Consider the following 20157-nt stretch of genomic DNA (forward strand, 5'->3'; position numbering starts at 1 on the left):
ACTTTCTTGATTTTAACATTTTCTCTTTTAAATGGACAATCAAACTTTATGTGTCCCTTTTTTCTTACACAAGAAGCAAGTAGTATGTTCATATGCATTTTTGGAAGATGTGCTAGCACAGTATTTTGATGTCTTTACAAAGTACCCCAGGTAGAGATTCTTTTTCTTTTTATTTTCAACTCCATTGAATCCTATTCCTTCTTTATCCAAGGACATTCTTTGTGATCCAATTAGTTTATCAAAATTTTCTTTTCCTCTAGTAAAATTGTGGTTGATTTATCTTTTTCTTTAATTTTACTCTTGAGATCAGATGCTTTTGAGTTCTTCGTATTATCATCTTTTACTTCTAGCTTTGCCAAATCTTGAGACATCTCGTTTAGTTTACTCATAAGATCATCAATGTGTGAATCCTTTTCTTTTTCTGCTGATATTGAAGTTTCTAACTGGTTCTTTGGCTTTTCATTTTGTTTTTTTAATGCTATGTTTATTTTAGTTACTTTTATGAACCTATTATGCAAAGCAAATAGTTCAACCTGAATTTCTTTATATGAAAGCATGCTTTCACACGAGTCACAACATGATTCATCACTAGAATTTCCAAATCAGCTAGTGTAGGAATTTACCTCGTCATCTCTTGCCATGAAGCAGAGGTTTGCCATATCTTGATCGCTTGATCCATTCTCTGATTCACTTGAACTTGAGTCATCCCATGTAGCTTTCATCGCCTTCTTTTTCTTTTTCTTGGCATCTTTCTTAAGTTGTGGACAATCAGGTTTAATATGTCCAACTTTCTTGTAGTTTTAACATGTAGGGGGTTCATTCTTTGTTTCCTTTTTGCTTGTTTCCCCTTTATCAGATTTTGAATCTCTAAATTTTCGAGTGAACTTCTTATTCTTTTTGAAGAATTTTCCAAGTCTTCTAGTAATGAAGGCTATATCATCATCATCTAATTCGTTATCTTCTTCTTCACTAGAACTTTCTTTTGCTGCCTTAAGGGCTATTGATTTCTTGTGTTTATTATTTTCAAATTTTCTTTCATTTATTGCCATCTCATATGTGAGGAGTGATCCTATCAATTCATCAAGGGAGGTGTTTTTCAAATTTCTTCCTTCCATAATTGCAGTGGCCTTAGGTTCCCAAATTGGTGGTAGTCCTTTAAGGATTTTTCGAATAATCTCATATGTAGAGTAGTTTTTCCCTAAGGCATTGAGGGAGTTTATTATGTGGGTAAACCTAGTGTACATACTAGCGATGGTTTTATCAGGGTTCATCCTAAATGCCCCATACTCGCTAGCTAGTGAGCATGTCAATTCTATTATCTCTTACATCAACTGTTCCTTCATAGGTTACTTCAAGTTTATCCCATAATTCTTTAGTTGATTTACATCCCATAATCCTATTGAACTCATTCACATCTAGAGCACAATATAGTGCATTCATAGCACTAGAATTTACTTGTAGCATCTTTAGATCATTATCAGTCATCTCCACTCATTCACATCTAGAGCACAATATAGTGCATTCATAGCACTAGAATTTACTTGTAACATCTTTAGATCATTATCAGTCATCTCCTTTTCTTCCTTAGGTATTTCTTTATTATCCACGGTTTTAGTGGGGAAGAGGTCACCATGTGTGACTACTTTCCAACCTTTCCAATCCATAGTTTGCAAGTATATTCTCATTCGTTGTTTCTAGAAAGTGTAGTTTACACCACAGAATATTGGTGGTCTAGAACAGGATTGTCCTTTGGAAAAGGGAGATACACCTATGTGTGCCATAGGGATCTTTATGTAGCTTCTAGTTTAAGATTTACTATAACCTAGGGCTTTGATATCAATTAAGAATCTAGATATACTCCCAAGAGTGGGGTGAATTGGGATTTTAAAATTTCTTTGCTTGCTTTGTATTACAAGTTCCTTAGTTGAGTTTTAACTTCAGCAAAATTTACTTTAAGTAACTAATCAATCTTCAATAATCACTTAAATAATGTAATATTGATTAATCAACCAAGTTTAGTCAATATTCAATCCAAATTCAATTCGTTGATGTTAAAGCCCAGTTGATAAATTCTGAGTATCAATTTAGAATTGCTAGAAACAAATCTCAGAATATTTTGAATTTAAACTCATATTTAATGAAATATAATTTCAGAGATTTAATCTTGTAAAACTTGCAACTTAAAATACCTTTCAGCTGTTAATATTCAAAATCCAAATATTAATTGAATATATCAAATCAACCAACAACATATATTATAGTATGCTAATTTCAAATATGGATTAAAATCAAAAGTCCAGCAATTTCCAAAATTTAGCGAGAGTTCAATATCATACAAGCAAGGTATATTCTTGCAAAAAATTAAAGAGAGTAGGGAAAAGAGCTGAGAATCTGATTTTTTACAAGGTTCGGCTAGTAGCCTACGTCCTTGCCCCAAGCAACCGCTGTGAGGATTTTCCTTTTCAACTTTCTTTAATAAGCAAATTTACAACCTCTCTCATTCTTAGGTGGAGACCCCTCTCTAACAAGAATACCCCTTCTTGCTAGGCAACGATCAAATACTCCTAAATCGTCAAAAACAATAACAAAGAAACAAACTTTGTGTCGTACAAGAAAACTCTATATTAGAGCAGATTTGTACAATTTAAATAACAATATACTTTAGCAATATAACAATATAAAGATTGAATCTCGAGTAAATATCACCATGGTTCTATCTTAGATTGAGAATCTTAGTGAAAGATCAAAGAACCGTGAGCTTTTATCAACAAGAACACAACAGGTACTGCAGCAAAAGTATTAGCAAGATAACTTTGAAGAGTAGAAAGAATTTACTTGAATGATGATTGTTGTTGTGTTTAATTCTTGGGATTAACATGTATTTATAGAGATAAAAAGTAAATTTTCATATTCCCCAAGTTACATGTAATGTTTCCCAAGTTTTCTCAAAGTTTGGGGGCCAAACAATCAATTTTGGAAACTTTCCCTCACTGTTTTAAAATTTAAAATACGACGGTCAGTCAACTATGACCCAAGGTCAGTCACCTGTGCCTCTTAAGTTCAGTGTATTTTTCAAACACAAAATGGGGTCAGTCGCCTATGCCTAATGGGTTAGTCACCTATCTCAATTCTGTTTGTTCAATTTTATCAGCATAATTGTGTCAGCCACCTGATGATAATGCATCAGTCGCCTATCTTTGTAACTCATATGCTTTTAAGAAATTTGTTTCCAAAACTCTTTAGCTTTTAAACTTGGAATATTGAAATGATATTATTAAAAATTATTTTCCATGGTTGTTAAAAATGGCTGTCTAAGTCAATAATAGTTTCTAAGGGCTTCAAACATTTATATTTAAATCGTGAAGTACTTACATGAGACTTCTTAAGGGCTATGACTTTCTAATCACTAAGTCTTCATGCTTTGCTTCCATTCTTTATGTTTGTCTTGATTTCTTGATTCAATAGTCTTTAACTTCATAAGATCTTCTAGCTTTAAGTTCAATCTTTCAAAAGACTTTTCAATCACTTGATCTTGATCTTTTATCAACACAGTTTATTGATTAAGGTGTAATCCCAAGAGGGGGGGGGGTGAATTGGATATTAAAAAATTTAAGCCACTTAATTTTCTTTCACACACTTCTTATAAGTTTACCAACTACTTCTAGTTGCTCAATTACGTGTGAGTGTAGCAATCCTATCTGTGTATGCAATATACTTGATTTTAAATATAATGCAAAAAATAAAAAGTAAAAGGAAGAGAGGAGACAAACGCGATTTTACGAGGTTCAGCCAACCCGGCCTACATCCTCGCCTTGAGCAACCACTCAAGGATTCACTAAAAACCCTGCTCCTTAAAGTGGGACGGAGCTTCCCATACAATCTGCTGCTTACAAGAGGTACAGCTTCCTCCTACTCCGCTGCTTACAAGAGATACAGCTCTCTCCTCACACACCGGTTCACACACCAAACCGTGTATACAATAGAATCTGTAAAATAACACTCAAAACAATGCTTCTAACAAAAGCTTGTGAGTACAATTCAAATTCCTAACACATTAACATGTGATATAACTTGAAGCTCGTGAATGTATGAAAATGATACAATCGTTTTATGAATGATTATGCATCAACACACAAATCCCAATTTATTCAAAACTCCCAAGTTAAAATATATTTGAAATGCCTCAGAGTTAACTAGGGTTATTGGTTCACTTTTGTAAAGATGCAAAAGTATGTTTGAAGTGAACTCGTAAACAAAATCTTTGTCTTGAAAACAAACTTAATCAAAAGCACAAAGCTTTATTCCATGTATTCTATCACAAACTGAGAATATTAATTTTCAGAAAATATCCCTCAATTTAGAAATATAGTTATAAGTACCAAGGATATTTAATCAAGCTTTAATATATCAAAATATAAATCCTTTGAAGAACACCCACTTGAATCAAAAATCAATCAACCAAGTTAAATAAGTTTTCTCAAGTAATGATCTTCTCAAAAATATATTTTATATGAATTGATACACTCAAGATCAAAACTTTTCAATACTTAGTCAAGAACAAGCAATAAGATGAGAATTTCTTAAGAATATAAACTTGAAAGATCAAACCTCAATACTAGATTGAAGTACAGTAGAGTAAGCAAGTTCCCTTTGAGAATCTGAGTTGATTTGCTCAAGCTTGAAGATTAGAGATTGAGAAGTAAGCAATCGTATAGCACTAAGAGTAGATTTTCAACGTTTTCTCAACAAAGTATGTTCTTTTCTTTCTTGTGTATCTCTCCCACATTCTAGGGTTTAAACATTTAATATATATAGTGTATGACCCTTAGGATTGATCTCAGACGTTGGATCAATCAGATAGCTCACGTGTTTTTAATAAAAATCTGATTTTTTTAGGCTTTCCCGCAAGTTCAGGCAACCGAACTGGGGTTCAGGCTCCTAAAGTGACAACTTCAGGCGCCTGAGGTTCTAGGGTCAGGCGACCGAAGTACCTCTACCAAGTTCTGTCTTTCCCATTTAATTCTTCAAGCGATTGTACTTAATCTTCAGGCTACCGAACTTATTCTTCAGGCTACTGAAGTAAAGTTTAGGCGACCGAACTTCACTTTTTCTCAAATTCTCTTTTCTAAGTTAAAAATCTACTTTGATTCTCTTCTTGAGTCTTTTATAAAACATATTTTTCAATGATTTGAAAACATTTCTAAGTTCATACAGGTTCCCTAATGATATACATAAAATGCATGAAACCTAAAATCACTCTAAGTTATATTTGAGCTTCAAAATAAATCATATGACAATGTAAATACATAAGCTCTAAATACCCATTCCCAAGAGATTCTTGAACTTTGCCGCTTGTATCTTGATTCTTGTACTCTTTGAGTTCCATCGTACTTGCCTAGATGTGTAAGCTTTACTTGAAAGCTTCCATGACTCATTATCTTTCCGTGCATGCTTAATATACTTCCTATTCACAAACTCGATGCACAGATCAAATACCAAGTGATTTGTCATTATCAAAACAGGACTGGACTCGTAGAGTCAACACAGTTGAATTCTGAAACTTCACTTAACCAAATATGTTAAGTTCCTTTGATTTGTGGTAGGCTCCCCAAGGCTTGGGTCTTTAATTACCAAAGATATAATTTATACTACCTAACAATCCCAAGTTTAGTAGAAAGTGGGGAAGTTGGGTGTTGATCCTCAGGGACTTAAAGTACAGTTATTAAGCTACTTCTAAATTGGTTTACTGTAGCCTTGTATAAAAGAGAAGTAAAAGGTGGTATTTTTCAATGAGTGAAATCTAACCAACTACTGGAAAGCAATTAAGTTAAAGCAAGTAAATCTACATTAACCCTACTCCTACAAAGCAGTGTTTAGACATGAGTATAGTTTAGGATGTTGTTTTGCATAATCTACATTCAGTGAGTTTACCATACTAAACTAATCGAAACCCAACTAAACAATCCAAGGAACCATTCAAAGGCAACGAGTAGCAAAGGTGCACAAGCCCTCCGGAGCACGGTCGGGAACCGGAGTATACTCTGTCACAAAAAATCACGAGAACCTCTATGGGAGACTGTAGCTTAATACATGTACCTGACTGAAGTAATAGAGGTACTAATCTTGTCACTAAATATCATCATCATCCAAAGGATAAATGAAAGCAGTAAAGGAAAGCAATAAATGAAAGCAGTAAAGAGAGAGCATGTAAAAAGATCATCCCTTTGCAATCAGAACACCTGTCACTAATGCCAGAAAATACAAATAAATAATCATGTAATATACACTAGAAAACACTAGAGCTTCGCCGATTGTCACAAACTGTTGAATACACCTTGCACAATCCAAAAATTTACACTACTCCTAATCTAACTTGGCTCTTAATGACATCTTAAGTTTGTCACAAACCTAAGAGAGGCCAAAGAGGAACCCAGACCTTATCTTCGAAGCCATTATTTATAGGCTCTTGGGTTTACAAAGTTTGTTTTACAATTTAGGAAAGTTTGCATCAAATCTCGCGCAAAAGATCGTCACTGTCGACTAAGTCGCTCCCATTCTTCCCTTGTGTGCGCCCTAGTCAAGACTCGCGGGAAATAAGAAATTTGAATCTTCGATGTCTTCGACTATGTTGCGCCTCAGGGTTTTTCTAGTCAAGTTGATGGTCGAGACTTGCAAGATCTCGTTCTTCATGAAATCTCAGGACCTCGACATAGTCTCCCCTCAAGGTCTCTTAGTCAAGCACTTCGTCGAGGCTTTTGGTAATTCTGCTCTCAATTTTGGATCAGTAGCTCAACATGGTCACCCTAGAGAGTCACTTGATTGAGGGCTTGGTCAACCCTCAAAGCATTTTGATCTCAGTCTGAACCTTGGAATCTACAAGTAAAGACTTAGTTGCCCCCTATGCTGCTAGTCGCACCACATGGTCGCGTACTGTCTTCTTGTCCCTTGATGATCTGAAGCTTCAGGAGCTTGACCGAGCATTTGATTTGAGCTTTGAGTCCTCCAAATCCTCTCTTGGCTTCTTGTAATGCCTAACTCCATGGTTTTAACCTTTTTTTCCTGGAAAAAAAAAAACAAACAAACAAACCTTGCATAGCTCTAAACCATAGTAACTCTGGGAAAATGCATGGTAAAATGAGGATAAATGAGGGTCTAAAATCATGCATTTTAGGGACTCATCACAATCCCCAACTTACACTTTGCTAGTCCTAGAGCAAAGCAAAATCTAGGAAAATTCTACAATCCTATCTATCTCCTCTTTCGTGGGAAACACGGTTGCATTTACCACATGCAATAAGGCTTTAAACTCCTAGGTCGATCCTAGTGGACGAGTTCTAGTCTCATGAGGGTTTCAAGGGTGGTACCCACAAACACTAGTTCAGTGAACAAAATATGAGAACACAAGCAGCACAATCATACCATTTTTACATATAGAGATATAACCTTATTACATATAGGTTCCTTTATACATGAATCTACTATACACACACTCTGCAACAATTCAATCATGCAAATCTCAACAATACACAGCCATCTCAAGACACAACTCATAGAGAATCAACCCATGATTATAATTCATAGTTAATATTAGCATGTAAATTCATGTTTGAATAGGCCACTTCATAAGGCATGTGAGGTATATGATTTGTCTCACTCAAAGCGCCCCGAGACACCAATAGAACAGTTGTCTTGACTCAACCTCACTGGTTTATTCCCTCAGAATTCACTCAAGAAGATGGGTTCACTCTTATATGTGAGGAAGAGTGTCATGATCAAACATCCCACATATTTGAAGAACTAACGCTAAAAATATGGAGTGAACTAGTCTTATAGGAAAGGAATCCAGCCTTTACTGAGGTTTCGGGTCCTTCACCCTAGCATCTTCTCACATACTTGCCACATTCAATCAAGACCACCCTAGATGAACTTATTCCTAGACTAAGCGTGAATTCAGCCAGTGCATTGGTTTGCAGAAGGTTCTTCATACGTGCAGAATTGTGGTGTCGTGTCCTTAGCTCGACCTCTTTATATTTTTTTGGAGCAGGTGTATATCTTTGTCTTCATTTGCTCTTCTTATTATTATTATTTTTTTTTTTTTTTTTTTGCATGGTCAGCTAAGACAATCATTACACTCTTATATTGTCTTCATATCTCCAATGGGAATGTAGCTCAAACAGGAGTCCATGGAAAAAGTTTGTCTCTAGAGGTGGCTTAACCTTCACGTCTTGAGTAAGCTACAAGACCTAGATTTATATGTTCCCACTTGATGTCACATCTAGGCTAGTAAATGCAAAAACAAAGACTAGTTGGCAAAGAAAATCCAGTAAAAGAAGGAACGTTGAGTTTTATAAACTCAAAGTTTGACGTCAACAACTCGAGAAATGAATAAACGGCTCAACGGTACCTCACAAGGTGTTAGTCACCACGGGAGTTCTCTCAATGCTCTCAAAGAACCCTAAGTGCTACAAATCACGTGTAAGTGTGTTTATAGCCTCATGAAGTGCCATGTAAATATAAGAGTTTACACAACAGTATTAATTTAAACAAACCACTAGTCAAACTACCTAGAGTAATACCAAGATATCAACCATGTTATGTGAATTTTACACAACTAATTCACTACATTGTTAGTGAGCATAATAAAATCATGTAACTAAGAAGCCTATGCATGTAACACTGGGTTATATAGGTGTATATAGAGGGTATAATATATATGTTAGCATGTCCAGGACATATAGAGTTCACTATAAATTTTTCAAAAATATAAAATTTGTCATTTTTGTGCATGAAATGTGTCATGCAGTGTGCCACCCCCTACCGCCAACTTAGAACTTCAGTGTCCTCACTGAAGTGTAGAAAGAAAGACAGAACCCGAGCATGGGAGAGGACAGTTCATAGTGTTAGTAATATCAAATAGTGTACCTACATATTATAAAATCCAGAAATATCATGCACGCAAAAATACACTGTAGCACAAAAAACACGAAGATCAACAACACCATGTACATTTCATTACTTTTTAACTGAAGTTACATTATAGTGGAATTCAAAAACATGGTGGAGAAAGCAAAAAGAATAGGTCAAAAGTGTGCCACAACAGCACAACACATAAGGTGGTCATCCAAAAGGAAGCTAAAATGGTCATCCCAACCCTAGCCAAATTGTTCCTAGGTGCCATGCCGGAATCACTGTCACTAAAATCCCTAGAAGTCGCAGCATGAGTGCGTGGAGCACCCTATAGTCTCACAAAAGCATTTGAAATCAACATGGGTGGTCCCTGTGAAGTGGGGGTAAAGGGTGGTACCCTAGAAGGGGCTGGCGGGGCTGTCATAACTACCCGAGAGCGGTATAAGATGGCCTTATTGGTGATATAAAGAATGGTAGCAAGAATCATCTGAACACCCTGATCAAACTATTCCCATAATGTAGCATATGTTTCAAGGAAGAAGGATTGGAGGATTGTAAATTCCTGACGTAGTTGGCAGAGTTCAGCCCATAGTTAAGGAATCGAATGAGGAGGTGAAAGCGGTGGTGCATTAGTATGTAGGGAACAACCGAGTGCGGAAGGAGAACTAGGTGGTGGTTGAGAAGGCATAGTGGGGGAGAAACCAAGGGATTCCCTAATAGCCAAAAGCACGGAGTAGGAGAAAGGCAAGTGACTAGAGAGAAACAAGACGCGGGAGAAAAGGAGTCGGGTGTGAGTCTGGTTTTTTAAAACAATTCTTCACCTTCTTAACCATGTTGCACCAATCCTTGTGTTGTGCGTCCTTGGTTGTACCCATGAATTTAAGCAAAGAAACATAACTTTCTACTAGGTTGCCCTTGTGTACGATGGTCACCCCTACAGTCGAACCCCCAACTTTTTCTAAAAATTGCTTTAAAGATTCTAAACTCAAGCTACCCTACAATGCACACTCTAAGGATGCAAAAGGAAAAAAAAATATCGGTTTGCCTCCCAAAAGCGCTAAGTTTACCATCTTCATCCAGACACACTAATGCTCATGTTAAGCTCAACCCGGTTCAAAGTTAAGATTTGCCCCTCTCTTATTTTCCTCATTCTTGGAGTTGCATGCCCCCAACTTATTGTCAAAACTAGGGACCCAATCATGATTTGCAGAAGTATACTCATAAAAGTCTCCTAGTTATATAATGAAGGGATATTCGGGCTGAAGTGCATTATCAAAAGGGTCCCTCCATAGAAGTAAGGGAGCCTCTTCCCCGAAAATTGTATCAATCATGTCTTCACCCACAGCTTAGATGGTTTTAAGTGTGTTAGAGGGCAGTAAATATGTTCAGCCTAAGTTACTTATGGCCTTATGAAATGTCCATAATCTCTATCCTACATTGAATGCAAGCATTGGCTGTGGCTAGGAATGGTCGTCCCAAAAGGACACAGATCGATTTTGTGGAAGACTTCATATATAAAATTATGAAATCGACAGGGTAATGGAAATCTCCCACCTTGACTACCACATCTTCCACCCTAGGATTGCTTAAGAGATCGATCAGTGAGAGTCACTATTATCGGGGTGGGCCTCAACCTCCCAAGGTTAAGTTGTTGATAGATCGAGTATGAAAAGATGTTCACACTCGCTCCTAAATCTAAAAGAGCTCTATCAATGGCATAATTGCCAATTACACATGAAATACTGGGTGAGCCAGGGTCTTTCAGTTTAGGAACAAGGTGTCCTAGTGTCACTAAGCTCATGCCCTTGGTCTAATTAACCAAACCATCCATAGGCACCCTTAACTCTTGCTTCTGCGTTGATAAGTCCTTAAGGAACTCTTTTAATGCAGGTGATTGCTTAATGTCATCTAGGTGAGGCTTGTCAATTCTTATTTGTTTAAGCATGTCCCAGATGGACTCAGTTGAGGCCTCTTTCCTAAATATAGAACGTGCAAAAGGGATGCAGGATGTGTCACTGGAGGGACGTGGAAAGCTCGATGGGGGGTGAAGTGAAGTTTGGTCCTTCCAGTTATAGGTGTGGGACTAAAGGTTATGTACCTGACTAAAGGAAGATAGGATGCATGAATCAGCGTTGGGTACTACCCTCTTTTCATCCTTGTTCTCTCCCTTTCTCAGTTGCTCCTTGCCTCTTGTATCTATCATCCTGCCACTTTGGAGAGTTATCACCGCCTAGGCTTACTCGGGATATAATGAGGGACCAGCACCTGGTTCACATTCCACCTGACTTGGAAACTTAATTGCCCTTATCTCTCCAACTCAATGTAGCAGTTAGTTGCCCCACGTTGGCTTCTAGCTTTACAATGGATTAGGAGTGAGAGTGAAGGAGTTTCCGATCTACTTGACGATCAGCCTTAATGTTTTTAAGGGCTTTCAGCACCGTCTCTTGAAAGGTATCATACTTAGGTGGAGGTGGATACGACTGCTGAATGATCGAAGATCTGGGGGTTGAATCAGGATGATTAATGAAAATTTTGGTATGGATGCCGAGGTAGAGCACTAGGGGCTTGTGAAGATCTTTAGGATTGAAAACTCGGAGCTTGTGGCCTCCAAGAGAAGTTGGGATGTTGTTTCCAACCAGGGTTGTAGGTATTTGAGTAGGGGTCGTTGGACAACCTATCATACCAATTATGGATGGCTTTCACTTCCTCCTGCATAGGCTCAGGCTGGGAAGGTGCATGTGGGTAATTATAGCATATGTGGGAGGGGTTAAAGCAAATTGCACAAACCTTTGCACATATCATTGTCTATGGTTTTAAGGACAAGCATTGTTCTATTTTTTTGGATATGGCGTGCAGGGTAGGCGCTAGGTCTTGGCTTGTGGCCAACTCGCAAACTCCATTAGGTTTAGAGGTTGATGGATTGGGGAGTCTATAAGTAGCAGTAGTGTGTTGCTGAGAATTGTTGGCAAGATTCTCGAAGAGAATCTATGCTTCATTCTCGTGCTTTGTGAGGAAAGTACCCCCGCATGAGGCATCTACCATGGATCTATCCCTCTCGGCTAACCCTTTATAAAATGTTTGAAATAATTTCCACTTGGGATCCTGATGATGTGGGCATTTACGGAGCAGGTCGAATTGCGCCACCTGAACATCTGGGAACCAGATGCCAATACGACAATATGTATGCGTTAGGCACAAAGTAGTCCATAAGTGACCGCAGTGGTTGCTCTCCCACCACAGGTAGGTGGGGAGGTTGGGGTTTTGAGAGTTGATTGGCAAGAATCAGTGGGTTTCGTTTGGCCATAACTTTTAGTTCAGATGACTCAGCTTTCTCTGGATTAGAGATAGGTTTCCTAAGGGACCTATGGGATTTTTCAACCTCGGGATCTATGGGAATTATCTTGGGTTCCAAAGAACGTAGACCAAACATACACACTTTTAAGCACAATGATTCAAGACTTCAGAGATTATAGACAAAAATGAAAATAAATAAAGAAATCTCAAGACCTCGACATAGTCGCCCCTCAAGGTTGCTTGGTCGAACACTTCGTCGAGGCTCTCAGTAATTCTGCTCTCAATTCTAGCTCAGTAGCTCGACGTGGTCACCCTGGAGAGTCACTTGATCGAGTAATTGGTCTACCCTTGCAGCATTTTGATCTCATTCTAAAGCTTGGAATTTACAAGTAAAGACTTAGTCGCCCCCTATGATGCTAGTTGCACCATATGGTTGCGCACTATCTTCTTTTCCCTTGATGATCTGAAGCTTCAGGAGCTTGATTGAGCATTTGATTTGAGCTTTGAGTCCTCCAAATCCTCCCTTGGCTTCTCGTAATACCTAACTCCATGGTTTTAACTGGTTTTCATTGAAAAGACAAAAAAACCTTGCATAACTCTGAACAATAGTAACTCTGAGCAAATGCATAGTAAAATGAGGATAAACAAAGATAAATGAGGGTCTAAAATCATGCATTTTAGGGACATATAAATTTGTTATCATAAAAATAATATTCTAAGCCTTGTTAGGCCAACAAGGATAAACAAAGGTAATTGAGGTCTTTAAATCATGCATTTTAGGGACTCATCAGCTTCCAACCTAGCTATCGATGCATACGTTTTATCAAAATTTATACCTTTTTCTTGATTGAAACCTTGTGCAACTAACTTAGCTTTGTTACGGACAACAATACTATTTCCTAGAAATTGATTTAGTTCCAATAAAATTATGATCATTAGGCCTAGGAACTAAGATCCAAACTCTATTTCTTTCTAATTGTTTTGACCCATGATTCATCTTTGTCATTATGGAAAGATAGATTTTCTATGCCCCTTTCTAATATCATTATCAATAATGTTATTGACAAAGAAGGGGTTAGCTTCATCAAATACTACATAAATAATCTCTCCTTTGGCATTGTCCCCAAAGGTAACATAATCTCCTTACTTTTAGTGTTATGGATGTAAACTTGGACTTGTCTCCTTGAACATCCACAAACCAAGTATCACATATTTTTACAAGAGGTGGACCTAGAGTATACCTATAAAAAGGAAATCAAGTGACTCCCTTTGGTACCCAAATTTTCTTAGATCCTATTTTGTTAGTACTAGTTTGTCCCTCAATTTTCCAAACCATTTTTGTTTTCAAATTTCTTCTTTTAAATGGGCAATCAAATTTGATATGACCCTTCTTTTTGCACAAATGGAAAGTGGCATGTGTATAAACATTACTCAAAGAGGTACTAGCATAAAACTTAGATTCTTTTACAAAGTAGCCCATGTAAAGATTTTTTTTTTTTTCTTATTTTCTTTCCCATTATAACCGATATCTTCTTTATCTAAGATCACCTTTTGATAACCCATTAACTTTTCAAAATTTCTTTTCCACTCATAAATTTATAAATTATTTTTGGAGTAGTCTTCAACTTTTCTTTCTAAGCTAGTAATTTTCAAGTCCTTTTTGTTTTCAATGGTAGCATGAGATTTTAGATCTTCTAATTCTTTTGTCAATCTTTCAATCTCATTTTCCAAGCGAGTAATATTCAAATTCTTTTCTTTTTCAACAAAATCATGAGATTCTAATTCTTTTGCTAAAACTTCATTTTCATTTTTCAATGTGACGCTTCTTTTAGACATCCTAGCAAGACTTTTATGTACTTTAAACAATTCATGTTGACTTTTTGAGTCCTATCCCATTTTGATTATGAAAAATCACAGCATATAATTTGAGCTTAAGTGAATGAACATGTTTATGGTTTCAGAGCATAAATGAAAGATGAAAAATGGAAGTCATGAAGCTCTTACACACACATCAATTTGGCGTATTCCATGGAGATTTGAATAGCAAAAGCCTGTGGACTTGTTGTATTTTTTAGTTGTAATAGTAATTAGGTTTAATTTGTGAAGGCATGATTATTTTGTTGGAATTAAAACTCTCTTAAAAGACCCTGACCTTAGATTGACCTTAAGATCTCCAATTTACTTGAAAAACCTTTTTATTAAAATTTTAATATTTCACAAAAGGTTTTGAAATAGTTTTGATCTTAAAAGAAGGCAAAAACTAAGTTTTTCAAAGAGGTTGGTTGACCAGCTGTTAAAGCCCAGTCGACCAGATATTGTAAATGGCCAAATTTATAAAGGCTTGACAAACCGACACTAAGGCCCAGTAGATCAAATAGAACAAACAAGCTCAAAACTCATTTTTACTAAGGCCAGTCAACCGGTGCTTAAAGCCAAGTCAATCGGGCTTTATACGAAGAAGATCCGGTAGACTAGATCATAAGGCCCAACATGTCGAATTGCGCTAAAAGGGAAATTGCCCTTTGGCCGGTAGATCGGCCCAAGCTCTCAGGTTCAGACCATTTTTAAGCCCCCAGTGGTCTGAAAAATTTGAAATAAATTATTATTATTATTATTATTATTATTATTATTATTATTATTATTATTATTATTAACGACCATATTTCAAATTTGCCTATATATACCAAGCCATTTTACTTTAGAAATGTTAGAGAACTATTTTGAAAGCATACATTATTATTCTTTGATTCTTTCTCATATTTTATACTCATTCTTGAACATCAGAGTTGAAATTTTATCCTACTCCTCTTTTGAAAAACATTTTTGTAGAAAACCTTTTTGAGTTTTTCTTGAAAGGCTTGAGCATATATTAACACTCATATATATTGCTTCAAGTCCTTCTTTCTCTTGTGATTTTTTAAAGCATCAAGTTCTTTTTTGTCCAACTCTTATTTTGAAAATCACTTTTGGAGAAAATATTTTGGGTGATTTAAGAGAGCTTTAAGCATAAATTCAACTTATATATACTTGCTTGACGAGCTTCTCTTTCTTGTTTTATCAAAGGTCAATCTTAATGAAAATCATTTTCCAAACTCTCATACTCACTTGCAAAATATTTTTGAGAGTAAACCCTAACCCTACCGAACTTCATTTTAAAATCATTTGAGAGTGCATATAGTTTTTCAAATTGTACAAATCAGCTTTTGAGAAGCATTTCCTTGAACGAAAATATTTTTCAAACCAAGCTCTTCACAGTTGAGGTTGTGAATCGTGGCCAAGTGAGGGTACATCACTTAGAGAGGTGGCTCCACCTAGAAGGAGTGGTTTACGGTGTGATCCGTACTAAGCGAGGGTACATCGTTCAAAGAGGGGGGGCTCTACCCTATTAAAGGAGTGCCAAGTGTGGGCTATTGCTTGGAGAGGTTGGTCTACCTAGAAGGATTGGTGTAGAGGGCGGCTCCGCCCTATTGAAGGAGTGGTATAGTGGAATCCTTGGGGGATTTGCCCAAGGTGAGGAGGTAGGTGATATTTGCCAAACCTCGTTACAAATCTTTGTGTCTTTTTCTCTCTCCCTTATCACTTTAATTTCTACACGTGTATGTTCATTTATATTGTTGTGATTGTTTTACATATACGCATTTAAATTTTGATTGGGATTTTTTTTGATGAATAGGGTAGATTATTCCGCAAAAGTTTTTAAAATTCCAATTCACCCCTCTCTTGGGATTACACCATTACCATCAATTGGTATTAGAGCCCGGATGCAATAAGCTTAATCGTATTTGCATAAAGATTGCATGGCTCAAACTGGTGTATCCCAATTTACTGAGGGTTGATCTTTCTCAAGGCCTCCAATGTTTTGTGGTAAATATTACACTGTTTGGAAACAAAAAATGATTATCTTTATTCAAACTATTGATTGGAGGGCTTGGAAAGTAATCGATCAAGGGAACGATATCCCAATGAAAATTATTAAAAATGTGGAGTTTCCCAAGATAGAAAGTGAAATGAACTAGCATGATATAAACTTTTTGCAAATCAATTCTAGTGCTATGAACATTTGTTGGCCTAACTAGGCTTTTCAATCTTATTTTAATGATAACAAATGAAGATGTTTTAGCATGTGTTGTGAAGTGACTTTATTTCAGGAATTCATAACTCAACACTCACATTTGTCATGGATGCAAGATGGAAATCAAAGTCAAATCAAGTGAAAGCTTCACCGAGTATTTAAGCATTAAAATACAAATGAAAAAGCTTTAAGACCAAAAGGGACTTGAAGAGTAACAGAACATCAAGATACTTGAAGGTTTAGTACTTAAGAATCATATTCAGTAAAGTTGTTTGTAAGTACTTCATATCAAATATAATTTAGAAATATGAAGCTCTTTAGGGGAAATACATGGACTTAGAGACCTATTTTAAAACCCCGAAAAATGTTTTATGAAAGATTAAAACAAAAGAGAAAAACTAAATTTGAAAAACCAAAAATGAAAAATTAGTAAGAGGATTGGTTAGCCAACTGACCAGAAATACTCTGGGTTCACTCAGATGACTGACAAAAAAACAACAGCCAAATTAACTGTCCAACCAATTGACTCAATAAACTGAAAACACCCAGCCGACTAATAGTGCCCAGTTGACTGACTCATTTTGAACTATGTCACGCCAGCCGATTGACAATTTACTGATTTTAATTCTGGCAGACAGAAGGGTATCAACCGCCTATCTAGCCAACTGACCCTATGGAAATATACTACCCAGTCACCTGATCAACCGACTGAATCCATGGGTTTTGATTTTTTAAACTCCAACAGTAAAATTTCAAAATTTGGTTTTTCAAATATAAATGTTATAAAAACTAGGTGGACACTGCAAGTCACTTGGAGAACAAGGAAACTAATCCTAAATTGCCTATAAATACTCCTTTAATCCCAAGAATTCAATCACTAAGTAATCTCTCAGCACTCTTGCATTCAAAGCTTACAATCTCTCTCAAAGTTCTCTATTGCTCACACTCCATCTAGGAGAAAAGTTCAGAAATTGTTGTTGAATCTTCAAACCATGGTTCTTACACTAAGTTTTCTTAATCAATGAACCATTGGTGATCTCTATACTTGAGCTTCATACTTTCTTTATTATTATTTGATTGAAGTATAATATGTGCTCTAACTTGTACAACTCTACTCTATTTTGAGAGTTTCTTTGTACTCAGATTATAGTAGTCTTCTCATTGTATCATTGACAATTCAAAGCTATTTTGGATCTTTGTACCAAGCAGGGATTGATCGCTTGGAGAGGTTTCTTTTCCTGAAAAAGATGGAATATTGTAAAATGCTTGCTCTACCCGGAAAGGAGCATACTTAGTGAATCCTTTGGTGGAATTGACTAAAGGCGATGATGTAGGCTGGGGATAAGCCAAACCTCATAAATCTTGGTGTTCTTATCATCCTTACTCCTTTTATTTTCTGCCACCATATATTCTTGTGTATGCTAAGTGTAGGTTGCAGGGCTTAAAATCCAAATTCAAAGAAAACACTTTATTTTAGAAAGTATGTTTTAATTAGCCATTTGTGGAAACCCACAAGGGGGTATGTTGGTTAATTTGCGGAAATTTTGATTAAAAGAAGTGCAATAAATATCCATTCAAAGCAGGGTTTGCAAACAACTATAGGGCTGCTACCAAAAAACATAAAATTCTTGAATGATTGATTAATTTTCATACTTTGGTTGCTTGGATTGTGTTTTTAATTTTTCAGTACTTTGTGGTGTGATTTGGTTGTGATCATAAGCTGATTGATTTACTTTCTTATTGTTGCATTAAAACAAGTAAGAAGTTGAAAAGGGGTTAACTTTTTATTTAATCCAATCCACCCCCCTTTTTGGGAAAGCTATTCTGATTTCAATTGGTATGAGAGCCTAGTTATAGTAAATCTTAACAAGAAGTTATAAACAGATCTAATGGCACATATAGGAGTAGCTCCCTTCGGAGAGGGCCAATCCTCAACCCTTCCACTAATCTTTTGATGACATAACTATACTTTTTGGAAAAAAAACAAATGCAAATCTATCTTTAACATATGGATTGGAAAGCTTGGAAAGTAGTCATGGATGGAGATCTAATTCCTTCTAAAATAGTGGATGGAAAACAAATTCCTAAAGAGAAAAAGGATATGACCGATATAGACTACAAAATGCTTCAAATAAATTCAAGTGCCATAAATGTCTTGTATTGTGCTTTAGACACTAATGAATTCAATAGGGTCATGGCCTGCAAAACGGTGAAGAAATTTGGGACAAGTTAGAAGTAACGTATGAAGGAACGGTTGATGTTAGAGACTATAGGATTGACATACTAACCAATGAGTATGAAGCATTCAAAATGGATTCAGATGAAACAATCACTAGTATGTATACTAGATTTACTCACATAATAAATTCACTAAGTGCCTTAGGAAAGACCTACACTACCTATGAAATGATTCGGAAAATACTAAGAGGTTTTCCCTCCATATGGGAACCAAAGGCTGCTGCAATAACAGAAGGTAGGAACCTTAAGAATACCTCACTAGATGAACTTATAGGTTCACTACTCACCTATGAAATGGCATTAAAAGAAAGAAACCCTGAACCTAAGCATAAGAAGTCCATTGCCTTAAAAGCATCTAGTAAAAGCTCAAATGAAGATGAAAGTGAATCAAGTGACCTAGACCAAGATGAATTAGCATTCATCACTAAAAGACTTGGCATGTTCTATAAAAGAAATAAAAGGTTCCCTAGAAAGTTTAGTAAAAAGAAATCTGAAAAAGGGGAAACAAGTAGGAAAGAAAATAAAAGTAAAAATGACCCTCCTATATGTTATCATTGCAAGAAACCAGGACACATCAAGTCGGACTACCCTTTACTCAAGAAGGATAAAAAGAAGAAGAAGGAAGCCATGAAAGCTACATGGGATGATTAAGCTCAAGCAAAACGGAGAACGAGTCAAGCGGACAAGAGATAGCAAATATGTGCTTCATGGCAAATGATGAAGAGGTAAATTCTTACTACTCCTCATCAACGGAATCTAGTGAAGAATCTTGTGATGAATCTTACGATAGCACGTCCTCCTATAAAGAACTACAAGCTGAGTTATTTGCCTTACATAAAAGATTTATCAAAGTCTCCAAAAGAAACATAACTTTGAAAGAATAAAATGAAAAACTAATAAAACAACTTGAATCTTCTAAATCCATTGAAAGGGAGAAAGAATCTCGTATTGAAAAGTTAGAAGAGAAAATAAAAAATGTGATTCAAGAAATAGGCAAAATACAATTAGATGATTTAAATAAGAAAGATTTGGAAATTATTGAACTTAGGAAGTCAATAGAGGATAAAGAGAAAATCATTTATAACTTTACCAAAGGTAAAGAAAATTTTGAAAAAATGATTGGACAATAAATATTACATGGAAATAGAGAAGGAATCAGATATAATGGAAAACAAATAAAAGAAGTAAGTTATTCATGGGGTATTTTGTTAAAGAAGCAAAGTACTATGCTAGTACTTTCTCTACCAATATACATGAACATACTACTTGCTACTTGTGCAAGAATAAAGGACATGTGATGTTTAATAGCCCACTCAGAAGAAAATATGTTAAAGTTCGAGGTGAATAGAAAGTAAACAATGAAACTACAAATAATTTAAAGAAAGTTAAGAAAATTTGGGTTCAAAAAACTTACACCATGAATCCTTCATTGTAGGTGTACTTTAGGACAACACCATCAAGGGAAAAAATGGGGGATACGTGACATTCAGTGACAATGCCAAAGGTAAAATTGTTGGCATTGGTAAAATAGGTAAAGAACCCTCTCTTACAATTGATGATGTCTTGTTGGTAGATGGTGTAAGACATAATCTTTTAAGTATTAGTTAATTAAGTGACAAAGTTTTTGAAATAAATTTTAAGAAAGA

Source organism: Malania oleifera, chromosome 6, assembly GCF_029873635.1.
Source record: "Malania oleifera isolate guangnan ecotype guangnan chromosome 6, ASM2987363v1, whole genome shotgun sequence".
Taxonomy (NCBI): Eukaryota; Viridiplantae; Streptophyta; class Magnoliopsida; order Santalales; family Ximeniaceae; genus Malania; species Malania oleifera.